The sequence below is a fragment of the Ambystoma mexicanum genome, chromosome 3q (genome assembly GCF_040938575.1).
Source record: "Ambystoma mexicanum isolate Mex_15411 chromosome 3q, UKY_AmexF1_1, whole genome shotgun sequence".
Taxonomy (NCBI): Eukaryota; Metazoa; Chordata; class Amphibia; order Caudata; family Ambystomatidae; genus Ambystoma; species Ambystoma mexicanum.
In genome coordinates, this window is record NC_090926.1 from 526,741,395 (window position 1) to 526,762,967 (window position 21,573).

Here is a 21,573-nt window from a genome sequence, read left to right on the forward strand (position 1 = left end):
TTTCATATACTGCTTTCATTTGCTTTGAATGCAGCTTCAAATAAGTCATGTTCACCTAATAATTCTACTTCTTTTCTGCAAGGTTTAAAACATTGTAGTCGGGCCATTTAATTAAGTTCTTTATGATACAGAGATTTAAATGTTGACTTTATTTGATTAACTCGGCCGGGTTTGGTAAGTTTCATAAGGCTTCCTTCACAAGTTGAGACTGAATATGTGCCTGTTGTCTCGTCTGATGTGAAATTGTTTTTGTAGGAGTCGTTTTGGTCTAGATAATATAAGCACACGTTTTCCAAAGCAGTACTTCTGTTTGGGTAGTATGTGTCATTTAAATAGTTTTTTTTTAAAATGCTGTAGCTGTTGGATTCACTTGTGGCTATTGTGTCTGTCTTTTGGTAGGAAGCTGGACCAAGGTTTAGCCAGACAATGTGTTCAGATTTGCCATACGAGGCTGTACCAGTTAAACTGTCTTCAGCTTCGTAGCACCTGCATTGTCTATGGGAGAAAAGTTTTATACCGAAGCTGTACAATTTTTGTGACAGTGTTTTTTCAGATGGTATGCCATCCTAGAGGTCTTTTAGCTCTGTTTTCTAAGCTTTAGTAAGATAGGCTGTGACATATCTTGCAAATGTAGTGGAATTGTATGAAATCTATTCTATGTCTATATTTGCATTCCATAACTGAGCAATGATTGTATTGCAATCATTGATATATTTGGATGCGTGTCGCTTTTAATGTTGGATGTGTATTTTAAACTGTGTCTAGAAGAAGACATCAAGCTATTTACTTGTCTTGTCTGTTTTTGCAAACTGGTCTAGGGAAGCCAAAGTGATATTTTGTATAGTATTTATCTTTGTGACATCGGAACCAGTGTTCTTTTGTACCATGCATTTTTGCCAAGAGATTTGTGATACTTGACTGCAAAAGTTAATTGTTAAGCAGTTTGGTAAGGACATGTTTAAAAAATTAGAGCCTGCCTTTAATGTGTTTGCAATGCCATAATATAGAGTTGCGAGTTTGCTTTTGAACAGGCGGTGGCACATTTATTCTACATTTTGAATTAATCTGGGGTCTTCAGAATACATTTGTAAAAGCAAATATTCTGATACAAATATTTGTGTAGCTCTTTCATCACATCTTCCACCTTTCCTGTAGGAAAGGTAGAGGAAAAGAACATGCTTCTACACTGTTTTCTGTGAGAAAACTGAAGGTGTCTACTGACTAGTCGCTGGGGATCTGTCGTCCAGGTGGCCAGGACACAGACATCGATATTGGATCCAGTTCCTGGGGGTGGACCAGTGAGGAAGGATCACCTGGATAGGAAGGTCCTCTGAGAGTGGAAGGGGGAAACCGATGGGTGAGACTCGGTATCCCTCTTCTTCTAACACCTTTTCCCTATCCTGTGATGTAGGGGGACTCAGAAACTCTACCTGACACAAACACTTTTGCACAGTATGAAAGACAACGGACTAACACCAGAACTGTTTACCTGACATGTCCCAACACAAGGGTCAGCAAAAGTCAGGCAATTGACCAGAATCACAAATGCACCTGATGCACTTTCCCCAGAGGGATTAAAGGTGCAGCAGAATAGCCCATGATGAGCAAGGCAGATGGCCCGACGAAACAGCTATCCAAGAACAGCAGTTCTAGCGGATAGGAAGGCGGTGAGGACCGAAAGGATGGCAAGGAGAGAAGCAACCTTTCACTTTCGGACCCAGACCCGCAAAGACTGCATGGAAGGAATCGTAATACTGCGAACAATAGCCCACGTTTGTTGCAGCAGATGTCAACGGTACACGGAACAGGCCTAGAATGATAATCAGAACAGGGAGAGATGCTTGCTAACGTGGTTCCAGTCTTGACTCCATAGACAAGAAAAGCCAATCGTTTCATCGCAGCCATTGAGTCATGGGGAGAACTGATAAGAAACCAAACTGTTTTGAATGAAAGTCGCAAATGGCAGATTAAAGAAAGAACTGTTAACATTAAGGGAAAACCAGCTGCAGACAGGTCCAGCACCATGTGGTTGCTCCTTTTAGAGACTCTGGTAAATCCCACGTTTGTTGAAACTACTGATACCAGAGAGCCACAAAAGAAAGGTCAAAGTGGTCATGCTGGGTTCTTGCAAAGTCCTCTGTACAGTCGAAAGTCTTTGACCAGCAAACAATTAAAAACCAAGGGAAGTAAAGGAACTATGAGATTGGGGAGAGTGAACCCGACAGAGGGATGTCTACAGAATGGGGCGAAGCATGATGCTCTATGACCATTGTGAGGACAAAGAGTGAACCCAAGCAGGATGTCCACAGTGAGCTGTTTAAAAAAAAAACATTACGATTTGTGAATACAAAATGTGAAAATATCTTTGCATATAAGCCATAAGTGAACCCGACAGTGGGAGGCTGATATACAAGGCAGAGGGAGGCTGATATTCAAGAGCCCAGAAGAAGGGTGGCCCCATGGTTGAAGAAGCATCACCCAAAGAGACTTAAACAGTTGAGAAGGGTCTGAGCCTGGAATAGAGGGGGATCTAGGGGTGAAAAGCCATCACCCAATGGCACATGAATGCATAGTGAACCCGATGGAGGGAGGCAAACATTCAAGGAGGGTTTCAGACTGAAAGAGGAGAACCCAGGGGTAAAGTCATCATCCAACGTACATTGCAAAGTAACATTTTGTTTGTTATTTTTGGAACCCATCAGTTACTCGGAGGCAAGAGACTTTTTGTAGAAAAGAGACTTAACCACCGAAGTTCCTGATACCTGAAGTGGAACTATCGTCGCCTGCTGGGAAAGCTTGAGAGTGTGATGTGGCTCAGGAGTCATATGCTCAAAACATGAGGAAGGGAGAGCCGAGGCTACCACATCCTGACTTATCATTTGTGAACACTTCTTTGTTCTTATAAACATTATCCCACACTCTTTTTGTATTTAGTTGTAAGGATTGGCAATATTTGTTATTAATATAGGCCCTTTTATTTTGACACAGAGGCGCAAGGACTGCCTTCTTATTATTTGATGGTCATAGTTTTTCCCATCTTAGATTTAGGTTAAGATTAGGAATGTGTCTAACCTACCTATACAGTTTAATACATCCTTGACTATGATCACTTGTGTCTGTCTATTCTTGATACCATGCCTTCCTTACATTTCCCATATGCTCATCTGGGATCTTTTAGCTTGACACATTTCATATGTTTCTAATACATCTTCAATGGTGCCTTTAGAGTGTAGTGGGTGAATTGTATAGTGGGTGAATTGTATACTGGTCTAAAATGTTGGCCAGTTTCTGGTGAATCTTTAATTATGTGCGTGGTTTCTCTTAAGTGTTCCTCTATGTGTATATCTTTGTATTATTCATTGATATTTTAGGAATTGTTTAAATGTGGTTAAGTCAACTAATTGTTGTCACATTTTTTTGTCTTTTTATGGTACAATCGTTAACTAGTACAATCAAAGATTGATCGATTGGCCATTGTATTCCTAGAGTTTCTTCATTTTCTTTAAGATCTAATATCAAAAATATTACTTTAGCAGAGATGCCTTTTTAGTGTCTCAGATGTAGGCCATTTGGCTGTTTTCAGTTTAAGGTGTTTTATAGCTTGGAATGGGTGTATTGTTTGGATTTTTATGTTCTCATACAAGTTTTTGGAGAGCCTGTGGAGGTGGGAATTTTATTACTGATTGCTTGTGATGGCATTTGGTTATTGTCAAGCTTTGTATTGCAGTATGTGTAAAATATTGAGCGGTCAGTTATTTTGTATGCATTTTCTTCTGTTAGATATAAAGCTAATTGAAACCATGCCTCATTGTCCTGTATTTTGTAGCCTATATCTACAATTTTTGTGCTCTTTTTATAACAAGTTCTGCGACAACAGACATATACTTGATATGCTAGTTCAGCAGATGTGTTTTGAAACTTATCTATTTCTTTTTTGTATCTGTTTGTTAGGAGGTTGGTGTTTGTGAGGTTTTCGCTAATGCTTTCTGAAGTTAGTGAATTTTCTAAGTCAACTTCAGTTCCAAAGTATTTACGTTTGATGTGTTCTACTTCTAGACGGAGTTCGTTGGATGTTCCATGTAGGAGAATGTTATTTCAAATAGCAGGACTTTTTGCATAGTATAGTCTACGCACACAATTCTGTATAGCAGAATGATGTGTTGCTGACATTTTGATGTGGTGAAAGCAAACAGTTCCTGAAATGCAGGCTAATGGATGTCCTCAAAGTCCTGCCTGGCTATGTACTGGACAAGAGTCCATGGTTTGTAAAGTTTTCATTTTACTTATGACTTTTAGTTTCACATAGTGATTGTGGAATTGTCGTAAAGATTTTAAGGATTGGTGGCGTACATCACACATTGAGCTGCATGTCCATTTGTACACTGGAAGGTTTGTTTGTGTGAAAGGAACATTTGGCATTTGCTTGAAAGTTTGCTGGGGATATTTTTAAATAAGGGTTTGTTTTTCCATAATGGTGTCGCCACTGACGTAATGGAGGGCCTCACAGCCCCTGCTGTGTGGGGGGCCTCGCATCACATGTCCTGGGAGGGGGGGCCCCCCTTTGACTAAATAACTAAAAAAAGAAAATAAAAAATATATTTTTTTTTGTCACTCTGCCTTCATAAAGAAAGTATTTCTGTTTGAGCATACAGAAATCATTTCTTTATGGAGGCAGAGTGACTACAACAACAAACTATTTATTTTTAAAGTCCAAGGGCTCCACCAACCCCATGACATGGAAGCCTCTATGCTGGAGGACTGCATGTCCTGGGGTGCGGGTAGCTCTATGACTTTAAACAGAAGTAGTTTCTTTTTAACGTCAAACTACCTTCATGAAGAAATTATTTCCATTTTGGTTCGGTCCTTAATGGAAATAATGTCTTTATGAAGTCAGCATGATAGGGCTCACCTCAACTCCATGATGTGTGCATGTGTGGGGGGCCTTGCATCACATGTCCTGGGAGGTGGGCCCCCCTTTGACTAAATAACTAAAACAAGAAAATTAAAAATATTTTTTTTAGTCACTCTGCCTTCATAAAGAAATTGTTTCTGTTTGAGCATAGAGAAATCAATTCTTTATGAGGGCATAGAGACTACAACAACAAACTATTTATTTTTAAAGTCCAAGGGCTCCACCCACCCCATGACATGGAAGCCTCTAGGCTGGAGGACTGCATGTCCTGGGGTGCGGGTAGCTCTATGACTTTAAACAGAAATAGTTTCTTTTTAAAGTCAATCTGCCATCATAAAGAAATTATTTCCATTTTGGTTCGGTCCTTAACTGAAATAATTTCTTTATGAAGTCAGCATGATAGGGCTCACCTCAACTCCATGACATGTGCATGTGTGGGACTATGGTGAAACGGTGCACACTGAAATGTATAGGTGGCTGGCTGTGCATGTCGAGTGTATGCTGAAAGGGAGCACACTTAATTGGATGGGTGGCTGCATGGGTGTGCCTGAATGATGAAAGGGTACACACTTATATGTATAAGTGGCTGCCTGTGTGAGTGTATTGTGAAAGGGTGCACACTTAAATGTATGGTTTGCTGCCTGGTTGTTCCTGTATGGTAAAAGGGTGCACACTTCAATGTACACGTGGCTGGATGTGCATGTGTGTGTGTGTATGGTTAATGGTATTTATGCTGGTGTTCAGGGGCGCAACAAAACCTACATTTTCGGGTGGTGCTACCCTTCAAATGTTAGGGGAGGTGCTAATTTCAAAGGTTGTGGGGGAGGGGCTAACTTATCTGTGTGGGGCATCTAACCTCGTTATGCATTTTAATGACACTATTCTAGTGCAGATTCAATGTTACAAGCAGTTAACTCTCTCCTTTAAGTTTGAAAGCACCCATTTATGGACTGCTGTGAGAATAACTGGTCTCCTGTCCCCTCTCTACCCTTCCAATCACTTCCCTGCCAAGCAAGTACTAAACCCACATCAACATTTCAATTGCCTAAAGAATTATGCATTTGAATGCAGGTAGTAACAGTGAACCGATTTACATTTGTAATTGCTTTTGTTAGCAGCAAAACCAGGTGCTGTTTAACATCGGTGTCCTGTTCTGTGCGGCCACGGCCACAATTTCAGGGGTGATTGGGGGAGGGCTGAATCCCAGTCAGCTGAATGATGTTGCACCACTATTTGTGTTCAATTCCTTGCCTACTTATTGGTGATCTTCATTACTCATACTGCTATTTTTCCACGTCCCAGCACTTGTGTATGGGGCACTTTGACTCATACATAAGTACTGTGATGAGGTAGTGGGACATGGAGGTAATGCCGGCTTAGTTACGTGGAATATTCATTAATCCTAGTCTCAACCTTCCTCATCCCGTACTTACCCATGAGGGAAGGATCCTTATACATAAGCACTGTGACAAGGAAAAGGGACGTGGAGGTAATTTGGGGTTGAGAAGCTGATTTTAGGGGTTGGGCGGGGGCTGGGAGGGAGAGGGGATGTGAGGGGGCGGGGTTTGACAGATATTGTGAAATACATTGTAATGGTCATCCATGTCCAGGCTATGCAGGCATGACATGTGGTATGAGTGGGAAGAAAGGCATTTTGTGCAGCCAGTCTAGTCATTTCTTAGTTTTCTAAACTTTTATTTAACTGGACATCTCGGATAACACAGTCCTGCTAAGTGTGATTACCTGGCTAGACTGGCACTGGGGTGCTGCCAATCTAGCTATTTTTTGCTGTAGCATTGTGCATTTTTCTGGACATTTGTGATAAAATAACCATGATAAGTGTTATTGCTTTGACTGGCATTTTGGTGCCACCAGTCTAGGTATGTCTAAATAAGGGTTTACATGCTTCACTGTAATATGTTATTACGTGCCTAGACTGGTCCATATGGTGCAGCCAGTTGGACATGTTTTCATGGTGGCATGTCATTCTTCATAGCAAAGCATTATACCAATTAAAGCATTAATGTTCCTGTGCACTGTTGGTGACTTGCATGTATTGGATTTTTGGATTGGTGTAACCATACAAAAGAATTGCAAACGATCTGGCCTTTTAGCCAATTTTTCACTGAAAGTGTTCTGTGTAATGCATCAAAACAAATATTTATATTTTTCTCTTAGTGCAGTGCACTGTGTACCCCTGCAGCAGAAAATGTGTGCATATTGTGCAAGCGTGGTATTCTAGACCGGCCCAGAGTGCGGAACGACCTGTGATTTGTTGACGAGTTGGGGGTGCCTTCGACATTACTTGCAAGGAGGCCCCCAAATTCTGTGTCACACCACTGGGTATCTGTAGGGTATTTTGTGGAGATTTGGGGCCTGACGGTATTTTATTACCGCCGAAAAATAACTTAGCAATAATCACTCTTTGTATTCAGATTTGGCCATGTGCAACAATAATACAATGGACATGCATTATTTCAGCACCCAGACCTGCATATTTGGTATACGTGGTTGGTGGTATTTTGGTGAGCATAATTCCCTTGTTTTATTTGTGGCCCCAATGTCCAGAATCCCTTATCTTTGCTTAGATTTTTCGTGTGATCACTAGAGAGACCTCAGACCTGCATTCTAGGAATACCACATTTTCCAGTGATAGTGTTGGTGTGCCACCATGGGCGAACTCACTGACTTATTTACGACAGAGAGCTATATGTGGTAGTCTTGTGGTAATTTCCACTACCTTATATACGGTAGGGAGCTATGTTCAGAGAGTCTCTCTTCCCGTTGGCTCATGTACCTCCAACAAGCTATGCTACAGTCACTCACAATTATTCATACTGATTTTGACATGCACACATCTGTCTTAAAATGACCATTGCACTGTTTAAAAATCTCCCCACATCATCAGCATTGTAATGGTAAACAATAAACATCACCCGTCTGTTTTCAAATATTTTTCTGTATTATAAAAGTTGTATTTAAAAACGATCTCATTCTTTACAGAAATAAAATGGTACAGTCAAAGCATTGTCTGTGACACTCTGCAAAGATAGTGGCGGAGAACAGAACTCAAATTGCAACATTAGCACTTGATTAAGACACGCACAGGAATCCTACACTGACTGCATATTACCGTACACACTCAGCTCCCACACTTCTCATTACCTTATCTTTTTAGTTGTTCTCTTTGTGAATGTGGCTCTCTTGGATTAACTCCAGCAAAAAGGAACGCTTGCCTTCTCAAACCGGGGTCATTGCCTGGAATTCTCAGCTTTTGCAGATAGGAATGCCTCAGCCAGTGGAAAGGTCCTTCTTTCAGCTCTCCCCAATCTCGACTGCAGCAGGACACAGGAATCTGCATTCAGTCAGGAGCCCCACAGCCAGGTCTTCTCCCCAATAGTGCAGAAAGATGTCTGCCTGTCTTTTTCCCTGATACTGCCCACTAAAACTTTCCTCTCAGCCCTCTGTATGACGTGTCCCAATGAAATCCATCATCTCTCATCCTCCTACTCTTCAACAATAGCTTCGCTTATACATTTGCAATTGTTGCAAATCTGACTTCCTTCTTCCTGCAGTTACTGTGCACAAAAACACGGAGAATCAGGCAGAGAAGAGAAGAAAAAATCTCTGCACACGCATTTAAATGGTTTTCAGAGTATGCCTAATTCTGCAGTGGAGAACACATTTTATTAGTGGGTTATGTTAAATAAGGTTTTATTAGTCAGGTTAATTGTTAATAGGTTAGCTGTTAATTTTCAAATGTGTCTCTAGCAATATAGGCATTTCAGGTGAAAAATAGTGTGCATTTTTAAATGAGCCCGTGTGCTTTTAACTGTAAAAATAGATTTGCATCTTATATGTTAAAATCGTTTTTGACTGAATAGCCTGTCTTTCCTTGTTAATCTGGCAACCCATATAGCAATGCACCGCACCCTTGTGGTGGTGCTGCAAAAAAAATGTGCTACTTGTGCAGTAGTGCTGTACTCTGTACTGTAACACGCCAAATATCCTTACATATACCCTCCTTTTGTTTTTAGAATCTGGCCACGATTCAAGCCAATTCCTAAAAACAACTTGTTCTTTCTTTTTCTTTTAAAATGCATGTGTATTGGGATATCTTTCTCTTCCTGACGTAGTCAGTAAAATCAGTAACATTTTCATTTTTACTGATAGCACAATCAACCATCCACCCATGATTAGCACCAGGATAGCCAAACCCACTATTGAGCGTTCCCCCCAGGTTCCCCAATTAAATCTTTCCACTTCTATTATGCCCAGATTACTAATTGTAATATTGTTTTTTCGCAAATTCATTTTCATAACATGTCTTTCTTTGTGATTCAATAAATATTCCACATCTGGATCTATTGGAAAAGTATCCCTTTGAAAAAAATCGATATTTTCCACTTGGCTTTCCCAAACATCATTTGTTACATGAAACAATGTTAATCCCCCAATTGACACAATTGCATCCTTTGGAACCTGTAAATAAAAACATTATATTTTACCTGTTTAACCACGTATGTTCCATGGTTTAAATGTACTACCGTCATGTTCTTTAAACAGGTGCTGACCAGCCATTTACCTCTGACCATCTTAGCCTGTGCCATTTCTTCACTCCCCATATTACTAATAATCACTTCACATCCCTCTGATATATTTGGGTCAGATTTCAATCCACAAATAGCATCTGTGGCATCAGGAACAAACGGTTTACCTGGACACATATAATTTTGTTCTTTAAATGTTACACATGTTTCCAGGTTTGGTATTAAATAAACTTCAGGTTCCCATGACTGAAATGCCACCACTTTTGGAGTCTTAATCTTAATGAATTTGTCCTCTTGCCAAAATCCAACGTTGTGTACCCACTTCATTTGATAAATAAGTTCAGGGGCTACAAATGGGATGCATAGCAAAAATCCGATCTCTAGTCTTTCCAAGTCCACATATAACGGCATTGCATTCCCCATTTCGAATGCAATTTTTACCTGTATAAGGTCAATTTCCCTCCTGGTCAATCTTTCTATCATTTGACGAATGATATCCTGCGAAACAAAATACAAGGGAATATGTCCTTGAATCAATTGTGAAACTGCAGTTTGAACTTCTCTCATATAATTCGTTAATAGTCTATCAACAGGACTCATTATGTTCAATATTTCATTTAAAGTTCTGTCATGCTTAAGTATTATTTTAGTCGCCCGTTGCATCACATCCGCTTGTTCATTTAGAATGATTGCAGTTTCATTTATGAATCTTACTTGTTCATCCAGTCCCCCTCTAATTCCATCTAATGTCTTTTGTATTATTTCTAGGTCAATACTTAGTTGTTGTGCTTTAGTACTCAGTGTTCCTACCGAAATAGAATTGGCTGTTGATATTGTGGTACCTATTATTGCTCCAATTATAGACATTACCATTGATATCGCGAGCATCACCGCACCTCTCTTTCCTCTCTTCTTCTTAATGTCTGCTGAATTCACGAATGTTTTTTCCAATTGCATTAATATATCTCTTATTGACTGCTTAGTGTCCTTTTTTCTTATTTCCAGCCACTCTTTAGTCTGTTCAATCTTAATTCCGGTATTGTTCAAGTGTTTTTCAATCAAAATCTCAGGATTTAACGGAATGTATATATTTTGGAAAATCATCCTTCTATCACTCATGATGAATCCTGGTGCCTCTTCCACCGCGATACCAGATGCTGGTCCAGGTTCAATGACAACCTGTGCTTCTGAATTCTTGAAGATCCCTCCAAATATCATCATCATTAAACAGATCATTGGTATCATCTTCAATGCTGATCGCTTTGTAGCCTTGGTCTTCACCCCTCTTTGGGGCTTTCCCGGAATCCGTCCTCGTGGGCTACAGGACTCCATCGTCTCCCGTGGGCTCTGATCCCAGAACCTCCGACCAAATAATGTTAATTGACTAAATCAAAATAGAAAATAAACAGATTAAGTACATAGCACAATACTAACTTCATCCTTTTGCCAAAAATAAAACATGCTTGGTAAAAATATTTCGTTTTTTTTTTTCTTTCTTCTGAAATTAAACACAAGTTAAAAGAAAACAAACACATATAAAACAGCATTCAATATTTAATACACTTTCTCTCTGCACACCAACCATGAGCTTCCATTATATGTGCATTTATTTATTTATTTATTTATTTATATTTATTTTATATTATATTTTACATATACTACAGTGTTTATGTGCCATCATAACAATCAACTTTTTAACTTCTTTGTCACTGCCTCCTGATTGTACCCATTTATTTTCTCTTTTTGTGTTCAAGTGATTTTATCTGTTTCTACATGCTCAAGCCGCCTGATCTCATGTCTGGGATGGCATGGTTTGATTTGATTTACATGGACAAACTGCTCTATTGCTGTTTCACCTTCATTTTTCAAAATTTTATACACTACAGGAGAAACCTTATCTATAATTCGAAATGGCCCCTGCCAGGCTGCTAGAAATTTAGAATTTTTCTGTTTACTTTTTCCAAAATGAAACTTGTACACCTGATCCCCTACATTGTATTCCTTTACTGATGTCTTTTTGTCATAATATGACTTAGCACTGTCAGCAGCCCTTTCCAGATTTCTCTGCACAAAAGCAAATGCATGTTGCAAATGCCTCCTCAGTTCATCAATATATTCATGAACCGTGGATGCACTCACTAGAGTTTGCTCATGTGTTCTGTATAGTAGGTGTTGTGGTAACACCATTTTCCTACCTGTCAAGACCTCATGGGGGCTAACACCTGTTGCTTTGGCAGGAGTCGACCTGATTGCCATCAGAACCAACGGTAAACGTAAATCCCAGCTGGAACCTGCTTCTGCCACAAATTTCTTTAAAATATCCACAACAGACCTATTGCTTCTTTCAACTGTACCTGAAGACGCCGCCCGATATGCGATATGTAGTTTCCTTTTCACACCTAGTATTTGCCATACCTTACTCATTAGAGTACTTGTGAAATGACTTCCTCTGTCTGACTCAATTCTTTGTGGCAACCCAAACCTTGAGAACACATGGTTCACCAGCAATGTGGCTGCTGTTTGCGCACTACAATCTGGTGCAGGAACGCATTCAATCCACTTTGACATCAAACATACCACACTCAAAATATAACGGTGTCCCCTGCTCGACCTTTTTAAAGGACCTACATAGTCTATTTGCAAATCTGACCATGGGAGAGTTAGGCCTCTTTTCATCAATGGTGCTCTATGCATTGGTGAAGCAGGTTTAAATTGGGCGCATGCTAGACATCCTCTAGTATATAATTCCACATCTTGGGACATATGTGGCCAGTAAGCATAATCTTTTAGTATTTCTAATGTTTTTTGTGAACCTCTATGGCCTGCAGTTATGGCATCGTGTGCATGGTGTAGCATTAGTCCTCTGAATGAAAGGGGTACTACCCACTGTATTTGCCCTGTTATGGACTCTCTAATCATGAGTCCATCCTGTAATCTAATTCGTGTTTTGTTCTTTAATAACACCCTCAACTCTTCTTTTCCCATACAATCATTTTCTGTTAAAGGATTTTGTTCAGGATCTATCAAATGATTATAATAGATTCCCAAAATTTGATCATTCTTTTGTGCCTCAATCAAATCTTGGTCTGGCGTGTCATGACTCCACTGCACCACCGGTTGATCTACCTCCTTTGGTGCTTTAGAACGTGTGACTGCATCAATTTGTATTTCACCCATTAAATAATCAATAGGTAGCAATTCTCCCATCACAGCCCCAATCTTAGCCAGATGGTCTGCCTTATCATTTCCCTCCTTATCCTCTCCTGGTGTTTTTAAATGCCCACGAATTTTTCTCCAGTATATTGTTAAATTATTTTCTGACACCAATTTGTCTGTGGCTTGTATCATTTTTCCATGTTTAAGTGGTTTTTTGTTGTATGTAACCATGCCTCTTGCTTTCCAACCAGGCAAATACTCCACAAAGCTATTCCGTGCATAGTCAGAATCAGTCACCAGGACAATTTCACTGAACTTTTTATCAACTGCAGTAGCAATTGCTTTATAGATGGCTGCCAATTCCGCCACCTGACTGCTCCTATCTCCAATCCTCATCCCTATACTAGGAACGCCTTCACATTTCAACCAGACATTTCCTATTCCTGCCACTAATTGTTTATTACTGTCATTTTCAATGTGAAAAGCACATTCATCCACATATACAGTTGGCAAATCCTTGCATGTTTTTTCATCAAAAGCTTTGTGTGGTGATTGTTCAAATTCCTGTAAACTAGCTTCCACTTCCATTTCATTTGGTATTTGTTCAGCTGCACAGTCATGTAAGTCAGCTAACCCTTGAGCAATTGGGCTCTTTTTATTTTGTCCATATCTTACTTCTACGGGAAAACCTTGTAATGCCAGCGTCCATGAAGTGATTCTGGATTGCGCTAGATTGCCTGATCTAATTCTTTTACTCTCTAAAAATTGCAAAGGTTGATGATTTGTTTCAATAATCACCTTTTCTCCCTGAACAATGGGGCGAAAATGTTGTAGCGCCCACACAGTGGTTAATAGGGCCTTCTCACATTCATTAAATTTCATTTCAACTTGGGAAAATGCCTTACTTGCATATGCAATGGTTTTGTGATTCAAATCGTGTTTTTGTGATAACACTGCTGACATACAATGTTCAGAAAAGCCTATTTCTATAAAGAAATCCCTGTCCTTTATGGGGTATGCTAAACATGGTGCCTTTACAAGGCATTCCTTCAATCTAGCCACTGCATCAGACTGCTCTCTTTCCCATCTCCAGGGAGTATTTAGTTTAAGCAGTTTAGTCAATGGTTGAGTGATTTCTGCATAATTCTCAATGAACTTTCTGTTATAGCCTGTCATCCCTAATAAACTTTTTACTCCTTTCACATTTTTAGGATCTTTTAATCTTTGTATGGCCTCTATTTTCTTCCTTTGTGGATTTAGCCCATGTTCAGTCACTTCATGCCCTAGAAAGTTCACTTTTTTCTTGCACCATTGTGCTTTTTGCAAAGATACTTTGGCGCCTGCTTTCTGCAATTGGCCAAGCACATGTCTTATTTCATCAAAATGGCTTTTAAGGTTTTCATTTTTTATCAGGACATCATCCACATAAACTATTGTTCCTCTTTCCGCTGCATCCGGCATGGCCTTTCTCAAAAATATGCCAAATTCACTCCCACTATTGATGTACCCGAACGGAGCTCTAAGCCAGGCATATTGAGTCCTGTCAAATGTAAAGGAAAATAAGTGTTGTATCTCCTCTGCCAATGGCACACACCAATATCCAGAGGTGAGATCTAACGTGGTAAATACATTTGAACCATGTATCTGAGCTAGGCCCTGATCAATGAATGGTAGTGGCCATCTAGATACTGGTACTCTTTTATTTAACTCTCTTAAGTCTGCACACAGCCGCCATTGACCATTTGGCTTTAACACACCTAAAATAGGCGTATTGGATGTGCTATGAATGGGCCTAATTATTCCCCGTGATTCCAAACTTTTAATAATCTCTGCCAATGATTCTAAACATGCCAGCGGTAGTCTATACTGGCGTACAAACACTGGATTTCTGCTACAACCTTCTGGTAGTGTGGCCACATGTAAATCAGTTAAACCACAATCATAAGCATCTTTTGCAAATACATCCTTAAACTCCATAAATATTTCCCTCAGGTCGTTTCGATCCCCATCGCTGTCACATGCATCCGCTAAGGAGATCTGCTCTTCTACCATTCTGGAAAATTCTGGAAACTCTTCTGGTAAAGGAATCTCAGCGCTTTCCTCTAACTGTGTGGCTGTGTCTTTTTTTAGAGCTGCCACTTTTAAATATTTTGGCATATCAGCTTCCACTTCGATGGGCTGATTTCCTGTCTCATTTTCATTTAAATTAAATATTATGCAATCCTCTTGATGGCAGCACACTGTCTCATTTGAATCATAAGGATACACAGAATGAATTTTAAATATTCCTTTGGGCTGAGAGTCCAGGTGTTCTGGCAACTCGCCCTTGGCATCTACATATTTTTCAGGAATATTCCCAATCACCATGTTATTTAAATCTGCCGTATAATGTGATTTTTGTATGGCCATTCCTAATGGGGAGTTTTCCTCTAAATGAATATCCTGACAACCTTTATTATTTACCATGATTTTTACAGATCCCTCACCAATGTCTACCAATGGAATGTATTCATAATCCAGTCCTTGTTGTTTTATGGATTCATTCAGGCATACAAATGCATCAGAGCCTTTCATCTGCTGCCCATTTTTGCATTTCAGTGTTATTGCAAACTGTTTTGTAAATGCAGGAATAATAGTATCTTTCCTTATTTGTAATTCGATGGCATAAGGAACCAGTTGTGCACAATGATAAGCCCTTCTTTTGTCTTCAAATTCAGGTGCCGGCCCACCTAGGCGTGACCATATTTTTTGATTAAGGAAATCTAACACCATACACATTCTGTGCATGATGTCATTGCCCATGTAAAATTCATTTTGTGCTCCATTCACTATCCATACATTATGGTAAATTGTTTTCTGCCCAATGCTAATTTTAAGCATGCATCTGCCTGCAATTCGGTTTTCAAAGTCTGGACTGTCCAACCCAGAAACATATTGGTTTTTAATCCTAAATTTCGGGATTTCTTCCCTCTCCATAATTTTTTGCAACAATTTCTCATTAATGAAACTCCTTTCATGTTCAAGCGCTAAAGTGGCTTTTATTGTTTTAAGATAATCATTTATACCAACGTGAACCCATGGTTGCTCATCTTCCATGTGTATTTCTGCCAGAGTGGTAATGTGTTTTTCTGAATCTGTTTTAGGAATAATATTCTGTTTGCATGTTTTCTCTTTTAAATAGAAACGTAATCTGTGCTCATCTATGGCAGTCTGCCAATCTTTCCTTGGGTCCAAGTATATTTGTACAGGTATTTTTTCATTGTCGCTCTGATCTTTGTCTTGACACATTAATATAACAGTGACACTAGGTATGCAGCTATTCTGGAGATATACCTCCACAGCATCATTTGTTTTGGCAACGGTGTGACATTCTTTTATATTGCTGTTTTGTGATTTTAGTTTCTTAGGCCTCAATGTTTTTTTGGTTAAGGACCACAGCACTCCATTCACCCCATCTATGAGAGGAGACAATCTTTTCAGGCAATCTGTCCCCATCAGAAATGGAATTTCATAAATAGATGTGATCAATACCTCTTGTTTCATTCTGTGCTTTCCTATTTTTATGTCAACCTCAGTTACACCTATGATGGGCACCTCCTCCCCATTAAAGTTATGCACTGGGCCTTGATTTGCCTTCACTGTGATCTGACTCTGTGGAGGCCTCCCTTCATTGATACTCTTTACCAGCTCCTTGGACATAATTGTGGCCTGTGCGCCAGTGTCAATCATAGCGAAGGTGTGGCATTTTTCTTCTACAGTGATGGGTGCATAATATCTGTCCTCAACTTCCTCTAATACACATAAGAAATGTGAATTCTTACTGATTTCAGGGCTCACCTTTCTCAGGTCTTTTTCACTTTTGGCTAAGCACATTGGTAAATGAAAAGTCATTTTTCCCTCCTTTTTACCCATTTCTGTGCGAGATATTTTATTCATTTCTCCATGATCAGAAGTTTTTTGGAGTGTGGCCACTGTTCGCCCATCCATCTGGGTAACATCAGAGACCACATTACAACCTTCCAACTGAACATGTGTAACAACATCATTCAGCAATTTGTCATTTTTTAATTCTGTGCATTTGTGATCATTTAGTGTAATACCAGCCCTTTCAGCCTCTTCAAAAATATGTGGCTCAAAGAATTCTTCAGGTGATTGACTTGTACCCTCCTTGTGAGTATTTCCTTTTTCTGTCTGTGTTTGGTCATTGTTTTGATTGCCCAGGGAAGGAGCTATGGCATCCCCACTTACTCCCTGTTCACTGGTATTCCCCATGCATGAGTCATTTTTCTTAAATCTGTTCCTTTGTTCTTTTGGAATTCCTAATGTTTCTTTTTCATTTGTGCAAATCTTTACTGTTTTATTTAGCTCTAAGTTAAACCGTACCTCTTTTTTAGAAGTATTTGCACTTTCTGTCACAATTTCATTTACTGGTACTTTCATTTTTAATCCATTAGGCATCTCAGAGTCGTTATGCAAAATTATATCAGAGCAATCTGTCATTTTGGCACTGCAGTTATCATGAGTACTTAGTCACTTTTCGGAAGCCCCCCGGTCATTGCTATGGCCATCAGCCCCCTCTTTGGAAGGTTGTTTTTGCGCTGTATAGAGCTTTCCTATTTGCTCAGCTAACATTTTCACTTGGGCCTCAAGGCACTGGAACCTTTCCATCTCTCTAGGATCCTCTTTCTGTGGCCTAGGTCGATATTGGTTGTTTTCCCCCTGATTGGATCTATTCTGATACCTCTCAGGTGATTGATACCGGTTGGGATGGTTTCTGAACTCTTGATTCATTTGTGGAGGGGAGCGGGTTGCACCCATCCTTTGATTATAGTCCCTCGGTGGGGAATTATCGTACTGGCGTGGACTGTAGTTCACGTTTTGCCTCATGTCCTGTCTCTCAGATTGTGGGTACTGGCCCCTATGTTGATTTCCATTATCAGTAAATCGATCCACATATCGGGGTCTATCCTGATTACCATATATCATGGTGTTGGGATCAAACCTACTCTGTGTCCCCAATGACTGGTAGGGACCATCATTTCTTTGATCTTGATTTTGTCTCTGGTTATTGTTCATACCTGCCATATCAGACCGGTATTTTACCCGGGGTCTATCCCCTAAGTACCTAGGGCTGATGTAGCTCTCTCTATTACTAGGATCATGTGTTTGGAACATTGGTACAGGCAATGGCGATCTTTGTTGATTACCCCTTTGTTCAGGTGTCACATTATTTTTACCTTGACTTTGAGCAGACTCAAGGGACATTTTGGCTGACCTGATTTCCATTACTGTGGCTGAGGGTTCTTTAGATTTATGCCTGGTATCTTTCATTTTATCACTTTCTCTACCCTGACAATAGAGTACCTCATATAGCTTTGTGCTTTGATGTACAATCCATTCAAGGGACTTGTCACGGTCAAATTCACGGACCAATTGGGATATGATGTCTTTCTGTAGCCCATAGAAGTATGCAGTTTTAAACTCATTGGAATTTGAGTCAAAAGATACATCAAAGCGAGAGAATGCTCTTTTTAAGTCTTGTAAAAATTGGCGAGGGGATGTATTAGGTCCAGCAGTAATTGTGTACGCGACTTTCTTTGCCTCCTGCAATGACTGAAAAGGAGAAAAATGACGCCTAATTTCTTTTTCAAACTCCAGCCATGTCATATTCTGCTGTTCATTTAATCCCCTTATGATGCTGGCCGTCGGGGCATCTAAAGTTAAATGAAAATATTGTCTGTACTGTTCCTTAGGTATCTGGAGTGCTTTAAAAATGTCATGCACCGCTTCTAAGTGATCCTCAATGCAGCATTCACCTCCCTTTTTAAATGGTTTGATCAGGGCTTTAATGGATTTCATTATTTTTATGGGGCTACTTGTTGCAATACATGGAATTGCACTATTTTGTGAGTCAATCCTGTTTTCAGGTGTATGAGATTGGTGACTGCCCCCAATGGGAGTATCAAATCCCCCAAGGGCGCTGCAACCAAGTTCAGTCACCGGCCCAGTCACTGGGGCACTAGCTCTTTGGGCAGAGCTAGAATTCACCTCCACTCCATTGAATGTGGTACCCTGCCGCCTCTCTTGGGACCTGGGAATGCACATTTGCTGTTCTAAGTCCTTACACTTTTTAAGGAGTCTGGTTGCTTCATTCTGCAAATAATTATTTTCATCGCTCATTTTATTAATCGCCTCCTGCATGTCGCACATTTGCATTTGGCATTCATTGAACTCTTTATTTCTTTTGTCTCTTTCTTGAATCATTTTAATCATTTCTTGTTCTGCACTCTGGAGATCACCTTCTTTTTCACAATGTTCTTTTTGTAAAATCTGCATTTCTGAAACAACCTCATCTTTATCCTGCCTAATGTGATCCACTAAGGCTTTTAAGTGTGTCAATTCTTGCTCACTATCTTCAAATTGTTTCTTGCTTTTGGATAACTGAGTATCAAAGTCTCTGCATTTTAATTGCATGTCTTTTTGGCATACATCCAATTCTGCTCTCAACATTTCCTGATTTTTACTTGCCCCCTCTAATTCAGTCTTTAACCTGTTAATTAGCTGAGTATCATTCTCTTGCATTCGCAGGGATTTGTTTAAAATAAACCATATTTTGCCGCATAGCCGTATTAAACAGTCTTTCTCTGCACTTTTATCGGCTGCATTCAATAATCTTGTAAGGCAGACCTGGATTATGCTGCCTTCTGCAAAAATATTGTCTAGTTTTTCTTTCTGCACCTCACCCTGAATGCGGTTACTCCATTCTAACGTGCTATTCGAAGACCAATTCCCATGTGCAAATAACTTTGCCTCTAAATATTGCACTAGATCTGAGAATGTGGTTTCCCTTTGTGACATTCTGAAATTCGTTTTTAGTGGCACACTGCTATTATAAAATGGGTTCCCTTTAATGTGCAAATGGCAGTGTGAGACACACTTGCCACGCCCAGTAGGTACTCTATGATCACTTTCCCGGCCAACGCACCATAAATATGTAGGGTATTTTGTGGAGATTTGGGGCCTGACAGTATTTTATTACCGCCGAAAAATAACTTAGCAATAATCACTCTTTGTATTCAGATTTGGCCATGTGCAACAATAATACAATGGACATGCATTATTTCAGCACCCAGACCTGCATATTTGGTATACGTGGTTGGTGGTATTTTGGTGAGCATAATTCCCTTGTTTTATTTGTGGCCCCAATGTCCAGAATCCCTTATCTTTGCTTAGATTTTTCGTGTGATCACTAGAGAGACCTCAGACCTGCATTCTAGGAATACCACATTTTCCAGTGATAGTGTTGGTGTGCCACCATGGGCGAACTCACTGACTTATTTACGACAGAGAGCTATATGTGGTAGTCTTGTGGTAATTTCCACTACCTTATATACGGTAGGGAGCTATGTTCAGAGAGTCTCTCTTCCCGTTGGCTCATGTACCTCCAACAAGCTATGCTACAGTCACTCACAATTATTCATACTGATTTTGACATGCACACATCTGTCTTAAAATGACCATTGCACTGTTTAAAAATCTCCCCACATAATCAGCATTGTAATGGTAAACAATAAACATCACCCGTCTGTTTTCAAATATTTTTCTGTATTATAAAAGTTGTATTTAAAAACGATCTCATTCTTTACAGAAATAAAATGGTACAGTCAAAGCATTGTCTGTGACACTCTGCAAAGATAGTGGCGGAGAACAGAACTCAAATTGCAACATTAGCACTTGATTAAGACACGCACAGGAATCCTACACTGACTGCATATTACCGTACACACTCAGCTCCCACACTTCTCATTACCTTATCTTTTTAGTTGTTCTCTTTGTGAATGTGGCTCTCTTGGATTAACTCCAGCAAAAAGGAACGCTTGCCTTCTCAAACCGGGGTCATTGCCTGGAATTCTCAGCTTTTGCAGATAGGAATGCCTCAGCCAGTGGAAAGGTCCTTCTTTCAGCTCTCCCCAATCTCGACTGCAGCAGGACACAGGAATCTGCATTCAGTCAGGAGCCCCACAGCCAGGTCTTCTCCCCAATAGTGCAGAAAGATGTCTGCCTGTCTTTTTCCCTGATACTGCCCACTAAAACTTTCCTCTCAGCCCTCTGTATGACGTGTCCCAATGAAATCCATCATCTCTCATCCTCCTACTCTTCAACAATAGCTTCGCTTATACATTTGCAATTGTTGCAAATCTGACTTCCTTCTTCCTGCAGTTACTGTGCACAAAAACACGGAGAATCAGGCAGAGAAGAGAAGAAAAAATCTCTGCACACGCATTTAAATGGTTTTCAGAGTATGCCTAATTCTGCAGTGGAGAACACATTTTATTAGTGGGTTATGTTAAATAAGGTTTTATTAGTCAGGTTAATTGTTAATAGGTTAGCTGTTAATTTTTTTCAAATGTGTCTCTAGCAATATAGGCATTTCAGGTGAAAAATAGTGTGCATTTTTAAATGAGCCCGTGTGCTTTTAACTGTAAAAATAGATTTGCATCTTATATGTTAAAATCGTTTTTGACTGAATAGCCTGTCTTTCCTTGTTAATCTGGCAACCCATATAGCAATGCACCGCACCCTTGTGGTGGTGCTGCAAAAAAAATGTGCTACTTGTGCAGTAGTGCTGTACTCTGTACTGTAACACGCCAAATATCCTTACATATCTCTGATTATTTCACACCGTTGGCCAGTACTGTCTAGGGAAATTGTTGTTTTTTTGTTCTTGTTCATAAGCCCCATCATAGAAATATGGATTCGTGCTGCTTGTGTGAATCCATTCACCTTCACAGAAGTTTGAACAGCTATCTATATTGACTTTGTACATGTTTAGAAGTACTTTTTGTAATGTATTGATTAATTTAGTTAGTGTTTTCATTCTGTTTGAAATCAATATAAACAACACATTTCTCTTTAGTAGAAATGTGTTGTCAGTTAGAGCTTCTAGGAGTAGTC